Here is a 22600-nt window from a genome sequence, read left to right on the forward strand (position 1 = left end):
TGCTCAATTCCCACCGCGCCAGGAGGAACAGGATATCGCACGTCATTTGTAAATAAACCCGCGGCATCAAAGGAGCCCTGGTGTCCCTGTGCACCCATCCCAGCCCGCCACTCCGGGGAGAGCCCGCCGGTGCTCCCAGGGATGGAGCACAGGGAGGCATCAGGGCTTTGGGAGGCTTGTTTACCTTCCGCACTAGCTGGTGGCGCGCCAAGGGGGGTATCCATGTGCCTGGAAAGGGACACGTTTGAGCAGTGGGCAGAGATGCCTGCATTCCCGCAGCCCCGGGGGTGGCCAGAAGCCGCCCCGCCGGGTGCCGAGCCATGCGGTGCTGGCTTCGGGAGGCGCTCGCAGGATGAGGAGCCAGGACAAGAAGACACTGGCGGGTGCCACACGACTTCCCCGGGGCCCTCCTGCCACCGCCTCCGCCCGGGCGCGGGAGTCCGCCGAGGGAATCGGCGCTGCCTCGGCTCTCCGACTTCAAAGCTGTGAGGGGAACATAATGATGTGCGAAACGCCGAGCTGCCAGCTCCCCGCGGCCGGCCCCACGCTTCCTTTGGAGTAAATAATGCCGTCTAACGAGATGCTTTAATTGTGTCACGCTAATTCCACGAGAAAGGAGACAAGATTGAGCATGTGCGCAGTCACGGTGGGTGCAGGACCCCAGCCTGCAATGTCCCCCTCCCCACGATGGCCCGGTCACAGCGGGGCTGCCTCAGGATGCTCAGGCAGGGGGTGAGTGGGAGAGACTGCTCCAGAGATGAGGGAGTGACCGGCTCAGCTGTCGGTGCAGGAAGTTCCGCGGCTCCAGAGCACCCTGGGATGCACACGGGTGGGTGGTGGAGGGATGCTGGCAGCACAAAGCGGTGAGGGAAGGTGCTATCCCACACTGCAACCATTGGGACATGCCATGAGGGTCCGTGTGAGGGGCTGGCATGCTGGGAGGGAGCGCTGCCAGCTTGGGAAGCTGTGTAGTGAAGTCAGAGTTCTGGCAGAGTGGAAGGGATAGCCCGTGGCTTGAGTTTGTCTGGGCTCCGTGGGCATTCCCAGTACAAAGATACAGCGTTGTCCTTGATCACAGCGCCTCAGGGAAGGATGCTGTTGAGCCTTGTCTACCACTGAAGCCCTGTGCCGATACCTCAAGGTCAACCCATGGGATGGCTGCAGGCAAACACCAGCTGGGAAAACCCCAGTAGTAGGACATGCTGTGCCCGGGGCACAGTCACGTCCCCAGTGATGGACGAGGATGCTCCCAGACTGAGCAGGAGTGTGAGCATCTTCCCGCTCCCAGCTCACATCCAACCTCATTCTTCCAAATCTGTTTCTTAAATGAGATTAGGACAAAGAGCATGAAGAGCAGAAATGTGTACAAGGGGTAAAGCAAGCCTGGGAAAATCCCCCAGCAAGCCTGAGCCTTGTGGCAGGATGTTTTGAAGTGACAGTGCACAGTTTCCATCTCCACAGCAACACTGATTGATCTGGTGGTGCTCCCTGTCCCCCTGCACAGGCGTGCACAGCACCACGATGCTTCTGGGTGGTTTGTGGCCACTGTTATTCCTGTGGATTAGCATTTTGTTATTGTCTGCAGGCAGCCTGACCCCAGTCCCCACACTGGGCTCCCAGCTGGGGCTCCCGGACCCTGAAGCCCTCAGGCATGACTTCAGCCATTGGCCACATGTGAGGAGGTGCTGAGAAGCCAACACCTGTGCTTACGGTGCACCCAGCCACCCTGGCCACTGTAAGCTCCTTCCTGGACATAAACCCTTGGTTTTCAAGGCTGTTTTCTCACCAGATGAATGAAATAAACCAATGATTAAAAGGAAAAGTAGGAAAATAAATTGCACCATGTGCAGTCGTTTGGACACCCCAGATGGCTTGTCAGCAGGGTTTGACTTTCAGGTCTACAGCACAGATGGCTCTGAAGCCAGGGGAAGAGCTGCTCCCCGTCGTGTGCGGCAGCCCCAGCCCTCAGGGCTGCTCCTCGGAGGTCAGGGGCCGTGGTTCAGCACCAGGGTCCCCTGAGTCCCACCATGGTGTGCTCAGGAGAGGCTCCGCTCACGTGGCTGCCGCGCTGGATGGGTGACGCTGTGACAGTGCCCTGGTGCACTGTCTCTTGTGCTGCTCTGTTTGCACCAGGTGAGGCCAAAACATTTTGAGAGCAATTCAGGCATGCACCATGCCAAGAGCAGGATGTGAGGGCTGACTTTGGGCAGGGGGCATGGTGTTGCTGAGGGGACATTGTGTCAGGAGAGGGCTGGAGCAGTTTGGGGAACCTCAGTGGCCGAGCTTGCCCTTTGCTCCACACAGTGGTGCTGACAGCCGTCCTCTCCTCCGTGAGCTGCTGCCCTCAGAGCTCCCTTCCTCCTTTTCCTCACAGATATATGGTCTAATTTGGAACAGCAACTCCTTTGAGTGGAGGCTGCATCAGTCTCTGCCTGGAACTGGCAGACACATCAGCGTGGTGGCATCAGCACGAGACAGTAGCAATAATCATTAGCACTGGGACTGAGGACTCTGTGCTGGCAGTGATGTAGCATTTCCATTAGGAGCCTCATACCACTCTATTACTATGGCATTAGCAGGAACAACGCTGCTGCAGCCCCAGGAATGGGAGAGGATGTTGGCTGTGGTGGGCCAGCGGCTCCTCACCAAACCTTGCTGCTCTGTTCCCAGCCAGGATGCAGTGGCAATGCTCATGTCATCACCTGGGTGGAAATCTGTCCCCCATCACCGGGTCACCCCATCACACAGAGGGTCTGTCCCAGTGTTTTGGCACTTGGTTTTGCTTCCTTCCCCCCCCCACCCCCATCTCTGGTTTTCATTGTAAAGCTCCAAACTTTCCCCTCCACTTCCCTGCGTGCAACAACATTTCCAACTCTCCCCTCCTTGGAGACTCACGAAGGCTCCAGGAAGAGGGAGGTTTGTGATAAACAGATGGGAAATAGGGAAAATAGTCAAACAAAGAGAGGAATGAGAAGGAGAAGAGAACAAGGTGCAGATTCCTGGCCACTGGGGTAGGAGGGGGAAGCGGGTGGATTATTACGTTAGGAGCAGCTTCAAACTCCCAATTCTCAGGGCACGAAACCTGCACAATTTAAAGTAGTCAAAACAAACCCTTTGCCGCTATTTATACTTGGGCTGCCTGCAGGCGGCAAAACCTTGACTCCATATTCCAGGCCTAATAGATTCCAGGTGTTTTCCAATAAACTCCCCTCCTCCAGTGAGAAGACTGAATAAGCTCCAGGCACCTTTCGTTCCCTCATCCCCCTCAGAGCAGCCAGAGGGAAGGGGCTGGCCCCCAGGGTGACCAACGCAGTGGGGCATCCCCTGCTCCCAGCCATCACTTCTGAGGCTGGAAATACAGGCTGGGAGCCAGGGCTGATGCTGCAGAGGGGGGCTTTGTGATTGAGCGGTGCAGGGCAACTCTGGGGGTCACCTCTCTGCAGCCTGGCTGGCTCCCAGGGTGATGGGAGGGGGTATTCCATGCAACAAGTATGGAGTGGGAGACGGGCCTTGCAGAGGGGATGCTGTTTGCGCCTGTTACATCCCCTTCTCCCCTCCCCACATCATTGTGGATGGCCACGGGATGTCTGCTGTCTCCGAAGGGGGTCCATGGCAGTGCTGCCCAGTGCTGCCCTCGAGGGTGTCTCCGATACCTTCAGCCGCCAGGTGCGGGGCAAAGGCTCTGTCCTGGCAATGCCTCGCGCTGGTGCTGAGCACAGAACACCCTGGGAAGCACCAGGGCTCCTGGGGAGAGTGTGCCCACCCTCATCCCTGCCTGTGACCCTGCTCCTGAAGAATGCTTAGGTCTTGCAGAGCAGCAAACTCTGCTTTTTAAAGCAGCTGAGGAGAAGCAGTGCTAAGCCATGCTCAGCATCAGGCAATTAAGCTGGTGACAGGCTGTGCATTCCCTCTGCTTTCCTGCTGCTCTCCCAGGATGCTGGGCACAGCCAGGCTTTCTCCCTGGCGGGCCCCCTGCACCCTCCCAGCCCACCACAGCTCTCCTGGTAACATTTGACAGATCAGCACCTATTCCCTGTAAGCTAAGTGAGGTTCATTTGCAGCTCCCCAGGGAAAGGTGCAGGTCTGGCTAAAAATGTCATGTTTCAGAAGTTACTCAAGTGGAATAAAGCCTAACCCTGGTACTTATCAGATTTACCCAGCTCTCTGGCAGGAGGGTGCTGGGATGAGGATACAATGAGCCACAGAAATGCACTGCAAACCCTGCTCCTGCCCCCTCCATCTCCAAAGAGGTGCGCATGAAGGAGCTGGGAGCTGCTTTTGTTTTATTCATGTCTCAGAGCCAGCAGAGGCCACAGGCATTAGCACTGCATTGCACGTGGCAAAGGAAACACCCCATCAGTTCCTTCAGTGTGAAATTAGACCTTGGCATTTGAGTGACACCCACAGATTTAAGGACCTTGTACCCGAAGGACCTGCAGCATTCCCTTGCTGCAGCAGATAATTCCTCTCCCAAAAAAGTATTTCTGCCTGAATTAAATTTTTTTTCCCTCCTTTGAAACCTCCAGCTGCGGCATCCTGCTTTACCTGCTAAGCTGGAGAAGCCTCTGCTATCAGATATCTTCCCCTGGTGCAGCTCAGGTCTCCTCTCCTTTGATCAACTGATTGGGATCCTTAAATTTCTCACGGTAAGCAGGTCTTGGGGCTCAGCCCTGCCACGTATCTCAGCCTGTTTCTGATCTTGTTACTGTTTTCCAATATCCTTTGCTGGAATGAGGTCACCAAAATGGGACCCCTGCTGCTTTCCCTCCTGCCTCCGAAGCAGCACCCACCACGTGTGCCCCACATCCCAGCCCAGCAGCCCTGCCATCCTCTCTGCAGCTGGGAACCCCACAGTTCCCAGGCTGTGCAGCATTCCCCACACTTGGAGACGGCCAGAGCATGGCTGAGGGCTGGAGCAGGAGCCTCGGCACCCTCTGGCAGCTCTTGTGCCAGCAAGGTGTGTGCCTGCTTCTGAAGCAACCCCTGGTCATTGCATTTAAAATCAGGATTGGCTTTCCTCTTTTTTATGTGCCAAATTAGCCAATCTGCAGGGAAGCAGGGCCAGAGCATCCAAGACTGTATGTAAGGGACAGGACCTGGGGCTGGCACTTGTGACAGGGAAGCTGCTCCTTCTCCTGAGAAGGAAAAGGGGAAGAGCTGAGCCCCTTGGAGTAATTTAAAATGAAAGAAATAAAAAGAAAGTGCAGCAGGAAAGACAAATAGTTTTCAGGCACTGTGTTGGCATTTTGGCCTAATGACTGATTAATCTAAAGCAGAGTCTCGTTACGGATTCCTGGATGTCGATTGGATCAGATCATTAATTCCAGCATTCACTGACCGTGATTAGAAATCCAAACTGGCAGAGCCTGTGGGGGAAGGATTAAAGACTTGGGCCAGGAGGAGGGAGTGAGGTAGTGGGAAATGGGAAGGCATGGTCATCCCTATGATGAGGGGAATGCAGTGCTGTCATGAAATAGCTGCTGCTGTAGTCCCAGGACTGATTTGCTTTGCAGCAGTGGGAAAGGATCTTTCTATTGGGAATGAAGACTGTCAGACACAATTCCAGGAAATCTTGATTGTATCCCCCAGAACTGGGGCCAGAGACGCTCAGACGGGTCCAGTGCTGCTACTCAGAGGAGGCACAGCCCCAGAGCGGTCGCCATCCGCTCTTCAGCTGTCGGATGTCAACTGATTAATTTTGCCTGGGATTAATTAAAGATCAGCCAGCGACCACTGTGCTGGTGGGGGGGGGCCGTGGTGACCTCTTCACCACAGGCAGTAGTGGGAAGCTGGGGTCAGTGACCTCCTCCACGGACACAGCCACCGCTCTGACCCCGGCGGCGTTGACCCGCTGACTGCCGGGGTCGCATTTCATCCTGCAGAGACCCGATGCCAGGGCAGTGTGCAGGAGCACAGCAGTGCATCACCCCATGCTTCACCTGGACACTTCTTAAGGGTTTCCCTCCACCTCTGAACTGGGTTTATTGTAAATATTCTGCAAGGCTCTGTGGCAGTGGGCTCTGATGCTTGGCCATGGTGGCCGCAAGGACAGGGGCAGGTTGGGCTGGTTGAGCTGAGCTTGTCACGGGTGGGCACTGCCAGCTGTTAGGTGCAGGTCTGTCTCACTGGCAGATCCATTGCCAAATCATCACCGGGTTCAGGAACTGAGAATACTGAACGGAGATGCTTTGGGGAATAAAAGTACTGAGGCTTAGGCAGAGTCAGTGGAACCTGAAGGAGGTGGAAGGCAGCTGTTTGAGCAAAAGCTGTAGTAAGATGTGCTGCACTGGTATAGAAGCGCAGGTGAAATCCTGCTTGCTCAGGGTTTCCACCCAGCCTTGTCATGCCCTGTCATTCCCCTCTTGGTCCCAGTGGGAGGCTGCATCCCCTCCGTGAGGAGCGGCGGGTCCCGGCGGGACAGGGGCGGATGCTCCTGCTGCGAGGGGTGGGGATGGCCACGGCAGCCGGCCCCGGGCTGCACTTCATGGCTGGAGCTGCTCTCACCCAGCCAGAAGCTCGCCCAGCCTGCTCCTCCGCCTCGCTGCTCCGGGGGCGGGTAATGACAGCCCTGTGTTTCATGTGGATGTGAACGCCTGGGAGCTGCTGCGGGACGGCTGCTGGAAGGTGAATCATTACAAAAGGCTGTCCCCAGGAAGAACTGAACTCCTGGGCGGTGCTTCACAGGCACAGGAGGGTCGAGTGATCATTAAGCACGAATGCGAGATGCACCTTCACTGTGGTTCCAGCAAACGCATCCTTGCACCCGCAGACAGCTCCCCCGCCCCTGCTGCGGCAGCAGCACAAGGGGCTCTGCTCTGCCCGGAGCAAAGTGCTGGAGGCTGCAGCAGCAAACACAGGCTGCTGGAACCCGACCTACTGCAGCTCCCAGGACCCTGCATTCCCGTTTCCCTCCCATACCCAACCTGCAGAGCAGCTTGCCTCACTGCTGCCGGCCATCCCTGGTGAGACCTATCTCTATCAGGGAAAACTTCCCAGCAGAACAGCTCAGAGCCAAGGCAGAGGAAGGAGACTGTCTCCCAGGTCCCTGGCACTTGGTCTCAAGTGGTGCACATTAAAAATGCTTGCAGTGAAATGGGTTTCATGGCATCAGCCAAGCCATGGATGCTCGGGGACCCCTCTGACAGCACCATGCACATGGGTCCAATTTAGTGAAACCTCTCAGATTCCATAGGAGCAAACTGCAATGCTTCTGCAGTGCTTCCAGTACCAGAGACTGGATCCAATCCCCTCTCCCCCTCCAGCACTCTGTGCCCAGCTGTGAGGGGACAACAGACACTGTGCATGTGTCCCTGGGAGGTTTCCTGAAGCAGGTGAGGGGTGGAGGGCCCACGCTGCCGGTGGTCCCCAGGCTGGCAGGGAGACCCTGCATGGAGCGGCAGTGAGGGCTATCACTTACAGGAGGAGGCACACAGGGTGGCTTGGGGTTCTCTGCTCCTCCCCAGAGCAATCTCTGTACAGGAGGAAATATATGAAAAGAGGGGAAGAAAAGGAAAAAAAATCCGCACCAGAGGGAAGATTTGCTTGGACTCCCCAGCTGGGACATTACCACTGCTATTGCAAGAGACTCCTGTCAGAGTTTTACAAAGAAAAACTACCAGGAGAAATACATAACCTTTTCTTAACATCGGCAGCTCAATTAACTAATGACAGCAAAGCATTCTCCAGTGTCACCAGCCCCACTGGCTGTGAGGAGGTGGGGGTGAGGGGGGCCACCTCATATTTATACAGCTGCACCCGGCCTTTGGCTGGGGCTGGCTACTTAGGTTTTATCTCTGGCGGGATCTCTCCTGCCTCCCGCACGCGTGCGCGCACACATGCTTCTGAGAAGTGAGCTCCACTCTGCACAAGAAGGTTAACAAATACCAGACTGCCTCTAAAAATACCTCCTCAATCGATGCCGAGCATAAGCCAGCCCAGAGTGCCAAAAACTGCGAGAAAGGGCATTTGTTCCCCACAGGATCACCCCTTTCTGTCTCCCCTCTATGCTGCCAGAAGCTCTGGGTCTGTCCCTGCTGCCCATCCCATCAGGGTGCCTCTAAAAGGCTGGTCCCTCCCTTCCTCTCTGGTGAAAACCTCCATATTAAATCATTTGTCTGTGTCAATTGATTCAATATTGAGACGCGACTTGTAGCCACTTGTATCTAAATAGAATCTAAATTGTTATTACGGCTCCATAGTCGCAGCTTCTCCAGCGTCGTCCCTCGTCTTGCCAGCTCTGCTCCGCTCTAATTGCCTTCAGCACGCTGAAAACATGAGCGCCTACAATTTGCAGGGAAGAAATTATCATCACATCTCCTTTCAGATCTCACTAAATGCTGTTGTGTTTATTCATTCACCCTGTGATTGCTCCCGGGGCAGAGAGCAGCAGGCAGGCTAATAGCAGGCAGATAGCGTGCACTTCTGATCAGAGGCCAAGAGGAGCATGAAAGAAGAGGGAATCCCATCTCCGCACGTGCCGCAGGGGCAGCCCCCAGCTCCCGGCGTCCCTGGAGGGCTGCCTGTCCCCAACCCACCTGCTGCACACCGGGGACAGCTGCTCTGGGGACGCAGAGCCCTCCTTCACGCGGAGCTGGCATTGCACAGGGTGGGTCTCTGCGAGGTGAGTTATTGCCAGGGCTGAGCCAGGCTGGAAGCAGCGCTGGCCGCAGCCAGAACAGCTCACCGAGCCGCTGTCCCTCCTGCCAGGCTTGGCAAGTGCCCACCGAGCTGGGCAGCTCTGGCAGCAGCCCCGAGGAGGGGCACGGGCCCAGGCTGCCCGTAAATCACCAGCTGCATGTGTGTCCCTGGCTCTGACCTGGGCGGGCTGAGATTAATGGACTATCCGTTTAACCCCACTAGCCCTTAACTAGCCGTGAAGCGCAGGAACAGCTCACCAACAGCACCGGTGGGAACAGTCCTGCTCCGTGGGTGGCTGGGGCAGAGAGGATGGAGAGCCCCTCTTTTTTGAAGGAAAGCTGCCTGGGAAAGTCATTCTCTCCAGGCAGGGGGGAGCAGCTCTGCTGCTTCTCCCCTGTGCAGGACATTTTTCATAATTACAAGGAAGAGCTCAGTCACAACAGCTCGACACAGCTGCAGTTAATACCTTGCCTGCTGCTGGCTTTGCAGCCGGTCCCTGCTCCCCCTTCCTTTAGAGATGGACGGAGGAGAGGGCATCTCCCCGGCAGTGCTGCCCACCCTGGCACTGCCAGCTGTGTGCCAAGAGCCTGGGCAGAGGGCTGGTGCCAGCCCCTGCAGTGGGGTGCCACACAGGGCCCCACAGGGCTGGGAGGAAGGCATGCAGCCTTTGAGGGGCAATAGAAGGGAAATGCACACAGCTCCATCCCCAGGCCACAGCAACAGGGGCAGCTCCCCCTGCCACCAGTCCATCCTCTCTGCTGAGAGCCAGCTTGTGTGCTGCTGCCCAGCATCAGGGTGAGAATGTTTGGGGTTTGCTGCTGGTTCCATTCCTGGCTGCTTCTCCAGCCTGGCACTGGTGCCAGCAGCACCCAGACACGGTGTCTTTGCAGCGCAGGAGGAGGCTGTGCGGCAGAATAAAGCCCCCAAGGCAGAGCCTGGACACCTTTGCTATCTCTGGCGGTGACAGTGGTGCGTCAGAGCCTTGGCTGCAGTGCTGGTGTTTGCAGCCTCCCCACCAAACTTGCCATTGTGCATTGTACAGCTGAAAAAGGGATGGGAGATCAGCCTGGTGTGTCCTCAGCCTCCCTCACCTGCCCTGTTTGAGGTCACACTGTAAAGCCCAGGGCAGGAGACTCCTGGTTCTGTGTTGCAGCATGATCTCCTTCAAGAATGAACTGTTCTGCCTTCCCAGCCCAGCTCCTCTCTCCTTCCACCATCAATCCACGCTGCACACCCATCCATCTGTGGCATTATTTACCCCACACCATCAGGGATACCTGGGCAGGGTTCTGAGGCATTTTCCCCATTTTCAGCTCACAGCCCTCTAACACCATTTTGGGTTTTTAAGGCAACTGCTTCTCAGGTGCAGATGCAGTGTCCACATCAGGACCAGGGTCCTGCTCCTCAGGGGAGGAAGGCTGAGGTACTGTGCTTTGTACTCTGCTCCACCTTCTTCCTCAGCCTTGGGATGACCTGAGGGGTGATGGCCAGGCAGCATCACAGCCTCAGCAGGACCTGCAGGTGCTGGCTCCCTTCTGTGGAAGCAGGGCTGGCCAGCTGAGAATGGGAGTCAGATGTCCCCAAACCCGCAGTGCTCACTCTTTCAACATTGTTATACAGGAAAATGGAGAGTAAATATGAATGAATTCACTATTACCCGTGTGAGATAGGATGTCGTATATTCACACGGTTAAGTAAAAGAAAGTAAATGGAAATCTTTATCACTATAGACTGCTGAATATTAATAGTTATTGTTTGAGTTGCTGCAGCGTGGAAAAGTCAATTATAACCTAAGTGTAAAAACCTCCTGAATTATAGATAAACTAGGCAAGGATAGAGACAAATCTTCACCACACAATACAAAAACTGTGATAAAAGGAAAAAAAATAACTATGATAAGAACTTTAAAACAGTAGCTGTCAAAACTCACTGGACGATTCTTTATGTTAGTTAATGCTATGAATAAACCAGAATCCTGAAAGGGTTAAATGCCTGCATGTTAAACACTTGCTTTATTTCTGCAGCCTACACAGAGACATGGGCAATGGAGGGGAACTAACATGTTTGCATCTTCAGCACAAAGCCTGAATTTTCCAAACAACTCAACCCCCACACTGAGGCCAGGGTTTTCTGGCACTCTTTGGAGTACCAAAGTGGTCAGGTTTTCCTGAGTTTTCGAGAACTGAGAGCTGAAAATGCAAGGACATGTGCCTTGACAATGGCTGCTGGGCCCTGAGTCTGTGGGGAGTCCTTGCCCTGGGTCCCCCCCCAGGAGCAGAGCATCGTCCCTCTGCTCCTGATGGACAGGGGCTGTCTTTGGGATACAGGAGGTCACTGACTCCGAGCCTGGGAGGTGAAACAGAGCTGCTGCAGCTCCAGTCCCTCCTCACGATCACACTTGTGAGATCCACCAAGATACACCTTGGAGGCTGGACAAGGCTTTCTGCACCACACATTCCCTTTTGATTGGGAATAAGCCCGTCTTTCCTGCATTCATATCCAGAAGAGGCATATGGATGTCTTTGGGAAGTGACTTTGCTCCTGCTGGGGACAGCCTAAAGCTGAGGTCTGGCAAGGGGACAGTGTGACAGGAAGCTCTGCTCAGCACTCTGGGGAAGAGGGGCTGCCATTCCCCACACCACTGCAGGGATGGAGACGGGTCCCTTGCAAGATGTCACCATCATTTTTCATGACTGACCCTGGCAGTGTGCAGGCACAGGAGGAGGTCAGACCTTATTCAAGTCCCTCTGCATCTCCCAATACCCCAGTCTGCCCAGTCTGGCAGTGGTTTTGGCTGGTGTCCTCCAGCCCTGCAGCTATGCTAATCAACCACTCATCCCACCTGAATTTCCCTAGCCACAAGGAAGCCTTTTGCCCTGAGATCTCGGATGCCTTTGTGGCAGGAAAAGAGGTGAACCAGGCGATCCCTGCCCCTTGAAGGGCCAGCATCCACTGATGGCCCGGAGCAGAGGTTTCTAAATCACATTAGCTGCACACGTCAGTGCTCCCAGGCGGTGCCAAGTGACCCGTTAGAGCAGGGGTAATAACAGCAGATTTCCAGAGCCAGGAGGTTTGACCCTACACCAAAGGTGATGTGCTTCCTCTTCAGTAATTAACCCGTCCTGCTCCCACCCCTCGCAAATGCTGTGTCATTATTTTGCAATCTGGATCCTTCAGACGAGTATCTCTGCTCTCACCGGCATCGTTCATCCCTGGAGGACCGTGCTGCGGTTCATTGTGCCGGCATTCACAGCTGAGAGTCGCTTTCCTGGAGGAGCTGAGAGGGGCAGGCAGTCAGCCTGCCTTCCCCTGCCCCGGGGGAAGCTGAGCAGGACGAGCCGTGCTGCCCCTGTGCTCTTGCTGTGCTGATCCCAGCAGGAATTACAGGCTCTCTCCCCGCTCCTCTGCCCGGAGCTGCTAGCCCAGGTGCTGCCTGTACTTCTGCTGGCACTGCTGAGGGTCTTGAGGCTGCCTACGTTCTCATCTGAGGCAGAAACGGGGCAAAGCCTCGGCTCTGGATGGAGCGATCCAAAACCGGGGCTGGTGGAAGTGAGGAGCGTTTCCCTCACCAGCCCCAGCCCAGCTCTCCTCCCGGCAGGAAGAAGCCCAAGGCTGCCGAGCCCTCGTTGCCATCCCGTCACCATCCTCGGCTCGGATCTGCACATACCAAACCCCACTGCTGAGGTTGCACAACTATTTCCATTAGAAGCCATAATTAAGGTCAAAAACTATTTCTATTATAACCCTGCTTTGCTCACTCAGAGCTTCTTGAAAAATTCTCCTTTTGCTCTAATTTTTTCCATGCCCTGAGCCCAGAGGCAAACTGGGAGTTAATGTTTAAATTAAACCTATTGAGGAACATCTGAGAGATGCGAGAAGCACACTGTCCTGCTCTGGAAAGAGCCTGCACCCCCAAACCAGCTCCATGTCCGGCTCTGGAGGGGGGACATTGCTAGAGCTGAGTGGAGGAGAAAGCTGATTATTATTAAGCTTGAATAATATGGGTCCATTGTTTAGACATACCCCACAGAGCATTTATATTAATTCCACACTAGCACTGCGCTGCGACCCCGTGCCCATGCGAGGATATTTGTGTAGTCTGAATAATAAAATAATTTCAAAATAAGGAAATCTTGGCCCCAGCCAAGATCAGAGTGGCATTGGGCAGCAGCCCGAGTCCCCTGCCCATGTGGAGAGCTGACACCTCTGCTCAGCCCTGAGTACCATTTGCAGACAAAAGATGAACCAGAACAGGAACAATTCAGGCTCAAAGCAGCTGTAAGTGTTTGGGTCTGGCAGCTCACCTGCCCCAGGTCCTTCGGTGCTGCAGGGTGGGAGGAGGGCTGTTAGGAAGGCTACAGGCTTCAGGAGCAGACATTTGGGGAGATCCTATCGCTTCTGCTTGCTGCAGGCACATGGGGGTTGTTGCAATTAGTGTAATTTCCTCTAGGAATCTAAGAAAACACCAGTTCTCCAAATCTGCTGAAATTCCTACCCTTCCAGAAAGGCAGGTTAGCAGCAGCCAGCCGGCACCTCCAAACCACCTCTGCTCACAGACAGAATTTGTGACTCATTAAGGCAACAAATATGAACAAGATCAATATCACCGTCTTGAACAACTCCAGGTACGATTGGCACGAAAAAAATCATCTGATCCGAGCTGTGGGAGAGAAGAAACACCCTGGGGCAAGACCCTGCAGGTATTCTGCTGGTATCAGGCAGGGAGGCAGAGATGAGCTGGTGTAAAGGCATAAGGGTGTTTTTTGGAGGAGGCCTCCGTTTCAAGGGCAGTTTCTCCTCCCGGAGAGGCTGCTCAGAGGTCTCGGGCTGTGTGCAGGGCCCAGGAGCCGGGCAGTGTTCTTGTGTGCATTAATCCCCTCCGTCTGCTCGCCATACGGGCTGCTGCGGCCGGCCCCGGCGGGGAGAGGAATGCTTTTGTTAGCCCAGCGCACTTGGCAGCCGGGAGGGATCGCTGGAAAGCAAAGCGGGCACTTAACGAGCCGCGTCCTTCCATTATAATTAAAGTGAGACCCAGAAATCAAAGCTGTTATCTGCCTGCCTGCCTGCCAGGCGAGACACTGCCCTCAACTGCTGCCAAGCCGGGGTCCAAGCCGAGCCCATAGGCTTTCTGCCCTAAGGAATGGCTGTGGACATGGGCCAGGGCTGCCAGCGAGCCACTGGCACCAGCTGGTTTAATTCGCAGGTAACCCGCCTCCAGCGGGAGGAGAGAGACCTCCGCCTGTCAGGGATTAACAGGGACAAGCTCCCCCCGTTTCTCTCCCAAGATCTCAGGTGCTGGGTCACCTTCAGAAGGGAGGGAAGCCGTGGTTTTTGGCGGTGGTTCCAAGAAGAGAGGTGCAAGCCTGGCTGTTCACATGCTGTCTTGTCATCCCCCAGGGCAGTGGGGTGAGCGGGGGGGATGCAGCTGAGCTTTACTCTGCTCAGCCCTGGCAGGGCAAGCCTGACAGCAAGTTTCCCCCTCAATTGCCCTAGAAGTTGTACAATACACAGGATGAGGAAAGGAGGGCTTTAGCAAGGAGGACCTTCCCTGCCCAGCATCCCAGAGCACCCCACTCCCCACCAGGCCAGGACTGCTCCTCGCGCTGGGCTGGCGTCTCTGTGGCCACTGCAGGGACCAGACTCGGCAGGACCCTTCTGGTTGGATCAACATCTAATGGCACAGCTGGGGGGAACAGCCGAGCTGGGGACGGAGAGGTGAAAGGGCAGCGACTGATCCACAAACCACCCAGTCACCAGAACAAAATTCCCCTTCTAACAAGGCATGGAGCAAACAAATTATCTTTGTTGTTAGGAAATCTGTAAGCACTTATGGTTATAATTACCATCTGTGGTTTTGCCATTCAGGTAAAGTAGCAGCAGCAGCGCTGATACGGGTTAGGCTCAGCCCCGCGAGCTGCTAATCAAAACCAACCCCTTTGCCTTCAGGTTGAAGATGATGTCAAACTTGATTGAACGTCCACCTTTGATGGCTTTACCTGAGACCCAACAACATCTGTGTCCTACTCACAGTAGCTCTGAAAGGTAATATGTGTGAAAGAGAGAAGCCGCCTGCCATCCAAGCGGTGAGCTCCGACTGAAACATCACAGCTTCAGGAATCAATAAAACACAATTCAAACAAAAAAAAAGAAAGAAGAGAAAAAAAAAGTGTAAACAACAGAGACCAAAGCCTAAAGAACTGGTCAGAAGATTTATATGCAGCTTAGTTCAAATTTCTGTAATCTATTTAAATTAATAGTCACGTCCCATGCTAAATTGCTTCCAGAGGCCAACAGCTTCCAGGTTATTTCATTCTTTGCAAGGGAAGCGCAGAGGGGGACCTTGCTGTGGGCTTAACAACGTGGTGCAACTCATCCTTTGAGGGCTCAAGTCCGGATATGGAAGGAGCTTGGACACGGCAGTGAGCTGGAGAAGTCCCACTCAGCCCCTGCCCAGCACCTCCCTGCAGAGAAATGCAGTGGGAAGCAGGTTTGGTGTTGCTGTACCCTGGTATTTGCTGTGCTCCTTTGGAGTGGGGACAGGAGCATCCTCCCACGCTCTGAGCCCGTCCGTGCTCAGTCTAGCTGAGCACAGCAGCCAGCAGCATGAAGGACCCAGTCTCTCCCCACCAAGGAGATTCCCCTCACCGTGCTGCATGCTGCAAAACTATTCAGGCTTGCCCCACATTTTCCATTTTAAGATCTTCCCTCAATTCCTTTAAACCGTGCCAGCATTTAGTTTTCAAAAATAAGAAAAGCCTCTGGAGCTGGGGGCATAACCCAGGCCAGGAAGATTTCAGCCAATGTGCCAAATGAGATTCTGGAAAACAAAGATGGCCAAATTGAGAAATTCTTGCAGCCGCTTCAAGGAGAGGCTTGAATTCCTCAGCATTTGTGGCAGAGCTCTGAATTTCCCTGGGGTGCTACAGCAGTTTTCCCAGTGATAATTCTTCCAAGTTGTGCAATATTTTAAGCTTCTGAAACTCCTGGGTCGCCGGTGCCGAATGAAGAGCTCGCCTTTGCTGCCTGACAACTCAGAGGATTTATCCAAGCCCCAAACTGTGAACACTGGGAGAGCAAAGCTCTCTCTGTTCTTGCACCTTGCAGTGGCTGAGGTGACTCCCATTTCATGGTGCAAACTCTACAAATCCCAGGTAGGGAGAGAATGGAGAGGAAAACTGCACACGTGCCAAGGGAAAGGAAGGAATGTGCCAGAACCTGGTTGAGTAGGGCTGGGACTTGGCAGGGGTGAGAGGAGTGCCCCTGAAGTGCCACAAATACTCAGGCTGGATCATGGATCCTCAGCCTCCTGCAGCGGGAAGGCGAGGCCGTTTGTCAAATATGACTTCTTATTTGTGCTAGGAAGAAATATTTAATTCTCTGTGAGTGAAATTCCTGGTGTCAGGGCCTAAAATTTTCATGAAACAGAGTAGCATCAGATCACCAAGATGAGAAATTGCACTCAGCTTTCACCCCATATCTATAAACTCTTGAGAAGGAAGAAAAAACAATTCAGAAAGGTCTCCTCCCTCTCTCTATCACATGCTTGGTATCTCAACACAAAACCCCACCTAAGCAGAGTTAAAATCAAACTCATTCTCTCTACCACAACCCATCTCTGGCAGAAACTAAGCCCTGGGAATGAGAGCTCCAAAAACTGAAAGCAGGAAATCTCCTGGAAATCATTACACAACCCAGGACTGTTGCGACACGTCTGAGGTGTAATAAACAAGGTGCTCGACATACCAGCAATACCAATGCTCTGCCCTGCGTCACTGCCACCCACTTGCAGGAGACTTTTGTCTGTCCCCAAACCTCTTCTGAGCCTCAAGAGATCCTGCTGAGATCTCCAGGCTGAGATCCTGCTCCAGTGTTATCCTGGTCACCCAGCCCCAAGCAGCCACCATCCTGGAGGGAGGTGACAGTCCTGGGAGAGTGAGTTGCACGGATTTGATGTTGCTGTTTTTCTGGGTGGGACTTCTGAGGTTTCACTGATACCATTTCTATCTGTAAGCGCAGTAACCACTCTTATTGTGACTGGTGAAGGACCCTTGCCTGCTCCTCACCTGCTTTGGGGAGTGCAGAGCCTCATACACAGACTGCAAACCCCTACATCCGACAGCATCCCTCTCCCTGTGCCCTGATCCAGGGTGTAAAGACTTCTCACCAAGGACAGAGAGGTTACCCCTGCTCCCAGTGCAGCTGCTCTGTGTAAACCATGTCCCACAGATTATCATCTGAGGGCAATATTTTAACCACAAACTATTCTTGTTTATCCGTTATAGAGGCAGGCAGGTGCAGGAGGCACTTTACACTGAGTCATGGGTGTGTAAGTTATGGCCAGGGGGATCAAAGCTCCCAGTGGCACCGAGAGCTGCCATCACTCTTCAGTGTTACCTGGAGATCTCCTGCAGACAACTCCCCCTGTTTGTCCGTGATTCCCCTCTGATTCTTTCCCTAGGCATAGCTTCTCCTCCTGCTTCTCGCTGGCAGTGCCCTGGAAGGAGCCCTCCAGCCCCAGCCATTCCCAGATTCAGCAGCCATCAGTGTGCTGCTGATCACAGGCATCCCCCAGGAAGGCTCAGCTCCCCGTGTCCCCAGGGAGCAGGCAGCTCACAGGCAGGAGCCTGGCAGCTTTGCAGTCCTCATTTAGGCACTGCTGTCCCTGAGGACGGGGATGCTGCCAATGCCCCAAACTGAATCCATCCCGAGGGAGGGGGCCACTGGTCCTCCGTGCCAGGCTGGAGGGGAAAGCAGGGCACAGAGAGGCTTTGGCACCCTGGCTCAGTGCTGTTCCCCCTTCGCTGGGGGAAGGGAGGTTCTGGGGACAGACTGAGGGATGGATAAAGAGCACAGTCTGGCAGCCAGCCTCGTGCTGGTCATCCTCACACTCCCTCTTCTGCAGCCCCAGACACTCGCAAATTTCTTCCTGGAAATATTTGTAAAATGTAGGCAGCTCTTTTAATAACTGCCACATGGCATGCTTTGAAGAAAACAAAACACCCCAACGGAGTGTCAGTGTCTCCTTCAAGCTAATATCACGCTAATGCTGAGCACAGTGAGTGGTGCAAGAAGGTGGATTTGCAGCAGAGGCACGAGGTGAAGCACTGAACTCCCTGGGTTTTGGTCCCAGCTCTGCTGCAGCCCTGCCTGTGCTGGAGGAGATTCCTGTGCTCACATTCCCCTCACACTGTGCCTCAGTTTCCTCAATGAACACAGGAGCAGAGAGGCTGGGAAGCATGTCCATACCCACCAAGATCTTGTGGAGAGATCAGTGAGGAAAATACACATTATTGATTACCTACTCTGGGACATCTGTTCCTCTTCTGGGAGCAAAGAGCTTGGGAGAGACCAGGACTGTGTTCCTTCAGAATCTGCCTGATGGTGGGGAGAGTGGAGGCTGAAGAAAGCCATCTCAAGGGATGATTCCTCATGCCTGATCTTGGCCAAGGAATGAGTGGGAAGAGATGGTTCAGTCTCCTTTATCAGACTGGAGAAAGGCACAAGCAGCAGGGTCTCAGTCACAGCTTCCCTGGTCCCATTTCTGCTGCTTCTGCCCCAGGGGCGTCAGCTCTGCCTGGTACTCACCCAAACTGAGCAGCATCCCTCCCTGCCCTGAAGGAGGGAGGTGAAGGGGAAGGATGTCACTGGCCAGGTAACCCCCAGGGGCTTGGAGAATGGAATGGAATGGAATGGAATGGAATGGAATGGAATGGAATAGAATAGAATAGAATAGAATAGAATAGAATAGAATAGAATAGAATAGAATAGAAGTATTGAGTTCAATCCCCAAACAAGTCCCTCCAGGGAGCAATAAGAAAAAGGCTTATATTCTCTGAATGACCCTCTCCATGGCAGAGAATTTCTCTCTGCTCTGATCAGCTTCCAAGACCAGGTGTCAAGAATCCCACAGTGCAAACACCTCAGCCCTGTTTCCCTGAAAGTTTTTCACACCAGGGGCCTCCCTCCGCGTTATCACACTGGCACGAACCTCGTCATCCCATGTTTGTTAAAGGCATCCAAACAGGAGGTTGGTGCAGCTCCCAGCTCCAGGATGGAGCAAGACAGACTCACATCTTCCCTGCTTTTCACATGGTTATGAGTGCACAGCTCCAGGGTGACCAAGTCTCATTGCCACAATGGCATTCACCAGCACAGGGAGCATTTCCTGCAGGTAACAGAGTGGCTTTGCTTTTGCTGGGCTTCCCAAGATTTGCATGCCTGACAATTCACACTGGGGAATGCTTGTACACTGATATTTCCAATATTTGGGTACTGTAAAGCAAGCACAGCTGATGTGGAGTCATTAATATATAATAAATGCAACTCCACCATGGTGCTTTGACAGCCACAGTTTTTCATAAGAGAACGACTCTTCTGAGCACATTTTAAACCCAAACAAGCTTTTTCCTGGCAGCTGACAGAAACTGGGTTTTTAGGAGGTTTCACTGGCACACAAGATTTCAGGTGTGCCTTTGCTGAGGAGCCATTCACCTTTAAACCTTGACACAGGCACCATGCAGGGGTCTAGGGGCACAGCCAGGGTAGTGGCAGCAGGGTGGGGGATGCAGGTGAGTGAGCTGGGTTGGGGAGGGGTCACCCCACTGCCTCCAAATGGACTGGTGGTGTTTCAAAAAGGGGTCCTGCAGCCCTACCCTGCACAGATGGCACTGCCTACTAGCCTGGGATCCAGTGGGATTGTGCTTGGGATGCTGCTGCAAGGGTGGATTTTTATTCCTTGGTTGTTTTTTCTTTAATTCCAGAGCCCTGGTTTCAGTCTGTGGGCTGACAGTGGATTTCAGTGCAGACATCAGGCAGCACAGCTCTTCCCGCATCAGCTCACACCTGCTCTGCAAAGCTGCTCTCCATCCAACACACACAGCCTGTTTGCAAGCTCTGTGTATGTTTGCATAACCTCGGGTTTTTTTGGCCGGAAACCAGGCTTTTGGGAGGATTTCTCAGGCTTTCAAAACCCATCATGGTGCTGGGGCTGTGAGTACGTGTGCTTTAACCACACAACGTGACAGGCAGGAGGAAGGAGCAGCGGCCGCGGGAGGGAAAGATGGGTCTGTCCAAGCTGTGAAAGCAGACTTTCTGGGATCACACCTTGCTTTTTTTCCCTCTCCTCAGAGATATTTTCTTTCAAACATCATAAAAATGTATTGGATATTCTTTCAAGGATGCCCAGGAGAGAGAGCAGAAGGAAAGGCAGCCTGCAGCGTGGCTCTGTGGATAACTGATTGCTTTGCTCATTTTGGTCTGACCCAGAACAAATATGTTTCATTTTTCCAATGAGCTGGTAAAAAAAATACAGTCCCCTTATTTCTAGTTTACTTAGAGCTGGTTTTTTCTTTTCTTTTTTTTTTTTTTATTCTCTTCTTAATGCAGGGCAATTTCAGAACAAAAAGCCAAAATCGAGACTTGAAAAATCACTTTTCAGGGTTTTCTTATTCTTGTCAATACAATTTTCCCCGTTCAGCCTGATTTCACAAACCATTTACAGTCACCTTGAAACACCTTTTCTCGGCCCTTTCACTGCCCAGACCCCAGTCCCCCTGCCCAGCTGCAGTCCCAGTGCCCCCAGGAGCAGCAGCTCCTGCTCAGGATGTGTCTGGCAGTGCTGTGCTCCCCTCCGTGCCGGGATCCTGCCGGCAGCTCGGCTCGATGCCGTTTCCCCAGCGAAAGACGCTTCAGACTAAAGCTGAGATGTGGTTTGCCAAAATATTTGACAACACGAAATGCTGCTTGGCGGGGTGCCAGAAACCCCATTTGAAATGTGAAATTCAGCATGCTCCAGCCCCAGGAGCCATTCCCACGTAGCCAGGGAGGGCGATGGCGGCACCCGGGCACGGGGACGGAGCAGAGGGCCCATTGCCTCCCATTTTGACCCTGGTGGAGCATGAGCATCCCCAGAGCTGTGGGAGGCAGTTGGCACCTCTCCTACCAAGATGACAGGGTTGAGGTGATCCTACATCCAGGCACCCTCGGGAAGGGCAGAGGGAGTTTGCCCAAGATGGGGCATGGCCCTGGGGCAGCCTACCCTCCTCCTCCAGCACGGATCCCAGCTGCAAACCCACCCCGACACAGCCTCAAGTCCCACTGGCTCCAGCACAGCCTGCAGCTGAGGTGCCAGCCTGGGTGAATGAGCCCTTGCTGAATGCCAACGTTTTCCCCCACTCACAGGTGGCTCAGAGGGACTGTGCCAGGCTGTCAAATGGTCCTGGCACGGCACCATTCCCTGGTCCCTGTTTGGGATCTGTGTGCCATATGCCCTCCTTGCTGCAGCTTTCACAGGACTCCCACCTGCCAAATGTGATGGCTTGGGTGAGAAGCAGAGCACAGTGGGCAGCAGGGCTGCCATGGGGCAGAAAAACCTCCCTCATGTCACTAAAAAACATAGAAGGGTCTCAAAGCCCCTGTGGCAGCAGGACAGGATGAAGGCCAGGGCACAGTCATGCTGCTTCTTTCCTTTGTAACTCAGTCAGGATTTAACGCCGGGTAAATCTGTCACATGGACCTCATCTTTTTCCCTGCACCGTAAAGTGCTGAGCACACATCAGGGTGCTGTAAAACTAACTCATAATAAGAAATAAGGTCTTCCAGGATGAAAAACTAATGTGTTATCCTCAGCACAGGGAGAGGTGTGATAGAGGTAAGTGGTATTTTTGAGAGGCATCCCTGCCTTTTCTGCACTTTGTTCTCCAAATCTTGCTGTGCCAGGTGTTGGGAACACCCCCTTCTGCCCAGGCTGTTGCCCCTCCATTACAGCCCTCACAGGATGCCCAGAGCTGCAGTGGCTGCATGGAAAAATGATGGCCATTGCCCTCCCACTCCCTGCCAGCCTCCACTTGGAATAGCCAGGGCTGGTTTTTGTGCAAACCAAATACTCCAGCCTTCATTTGCATCACTTCGTCTCTGTGCCAGAAAGAGAACAACAAAATTAAAGAGCAAAGCACGGCAGTAAATACAAATCTAAAAGCAGAGAGCAGCATCCCCAGCATCAGTAACACATGTCCAAGAACTCCAAATCCCAGCATAGAAAGATGGTGCTCCTGGAAGGAGGTAGCAGAAAGGAGGAAAGTCTTCTCTGAGATCCCTGAAGCATAAATCCCCGATTTAAGCTATGAAGTAGAGCATTAAGATGGGAAAAAAAAAAGCCCAACCCTTTGCCAGTATGGTGATGTTCATGAAAAGAATAAATATCTGGAAGGAGAGTGGCTGTTATTGCTGGAATAACACAATCACAAAGGAACACACCGCAAAGAATTGCACTGGAACTAAGAGGGATGGACACTTGCTCTGTATGCAATTAGGCACAGCTCTGAGGCAGGGAAACACATTTTTCTAGAAACACTGAGCTTCTCCATAGCACAGAAACCACCTCCTGGATGGCAGGATAAAGTATTAAAAAAAAAAAAAGAATAAAGGGAACAGAAATCTGCAGTATCATAACAGAAATCACAGATCAATGTGTTTGCCCTAGGAAATGAACAGATACACATCAGGACTTGGCAGATAAAGGAGTCTCCTAAGCAAAGCAGAAACAGCTCAAAAGGGAAGGAACAAAACTGAGAAGGAAAGAAAGGGAAGAGGGAGTGGGCTCTGGAGCAGACACCATCAATCTGCACATGTGGAGAAGGAGTCAGTGGCAGTACCTGCCTCCCGCCCGGCAAAGGCTGTACATGCAAAGAGGGAGGACAAACAGCCCTGAGAAAATACAGATGATTTGCTTCCAAGGACTTTTTCTTGCCAAAATTTACAGGCCTGCAGTTCTCAGTTAATAGATGGAGCTCCTCTTAGAGCTTCTAATGGAAGAGGCTGAAATGAAAACCACCCGCTCCCCGAGGGAGAGGGGGGTCAGATCCAACAGCCCGCGCGAATGTGTTCTGCATCATCTCTGCCGGGACAGACCCCTGGACACCTCATCACACGCCCTGAGATAACGAGCTATGTGGAAGTGGGAATG

This window comes from Fringilla coelebs (assembly GCF_963513975.1).
Source record: "Fringilla coelebs genome assembly, chromosome: 10".
Taxonomy (NCBI): domain Eukaryota; kingdom Metazoa; phylum Chordata; class Aves; order Passeriformes; family Fringillidae; genus Fringilla; species Fringilla coelebs.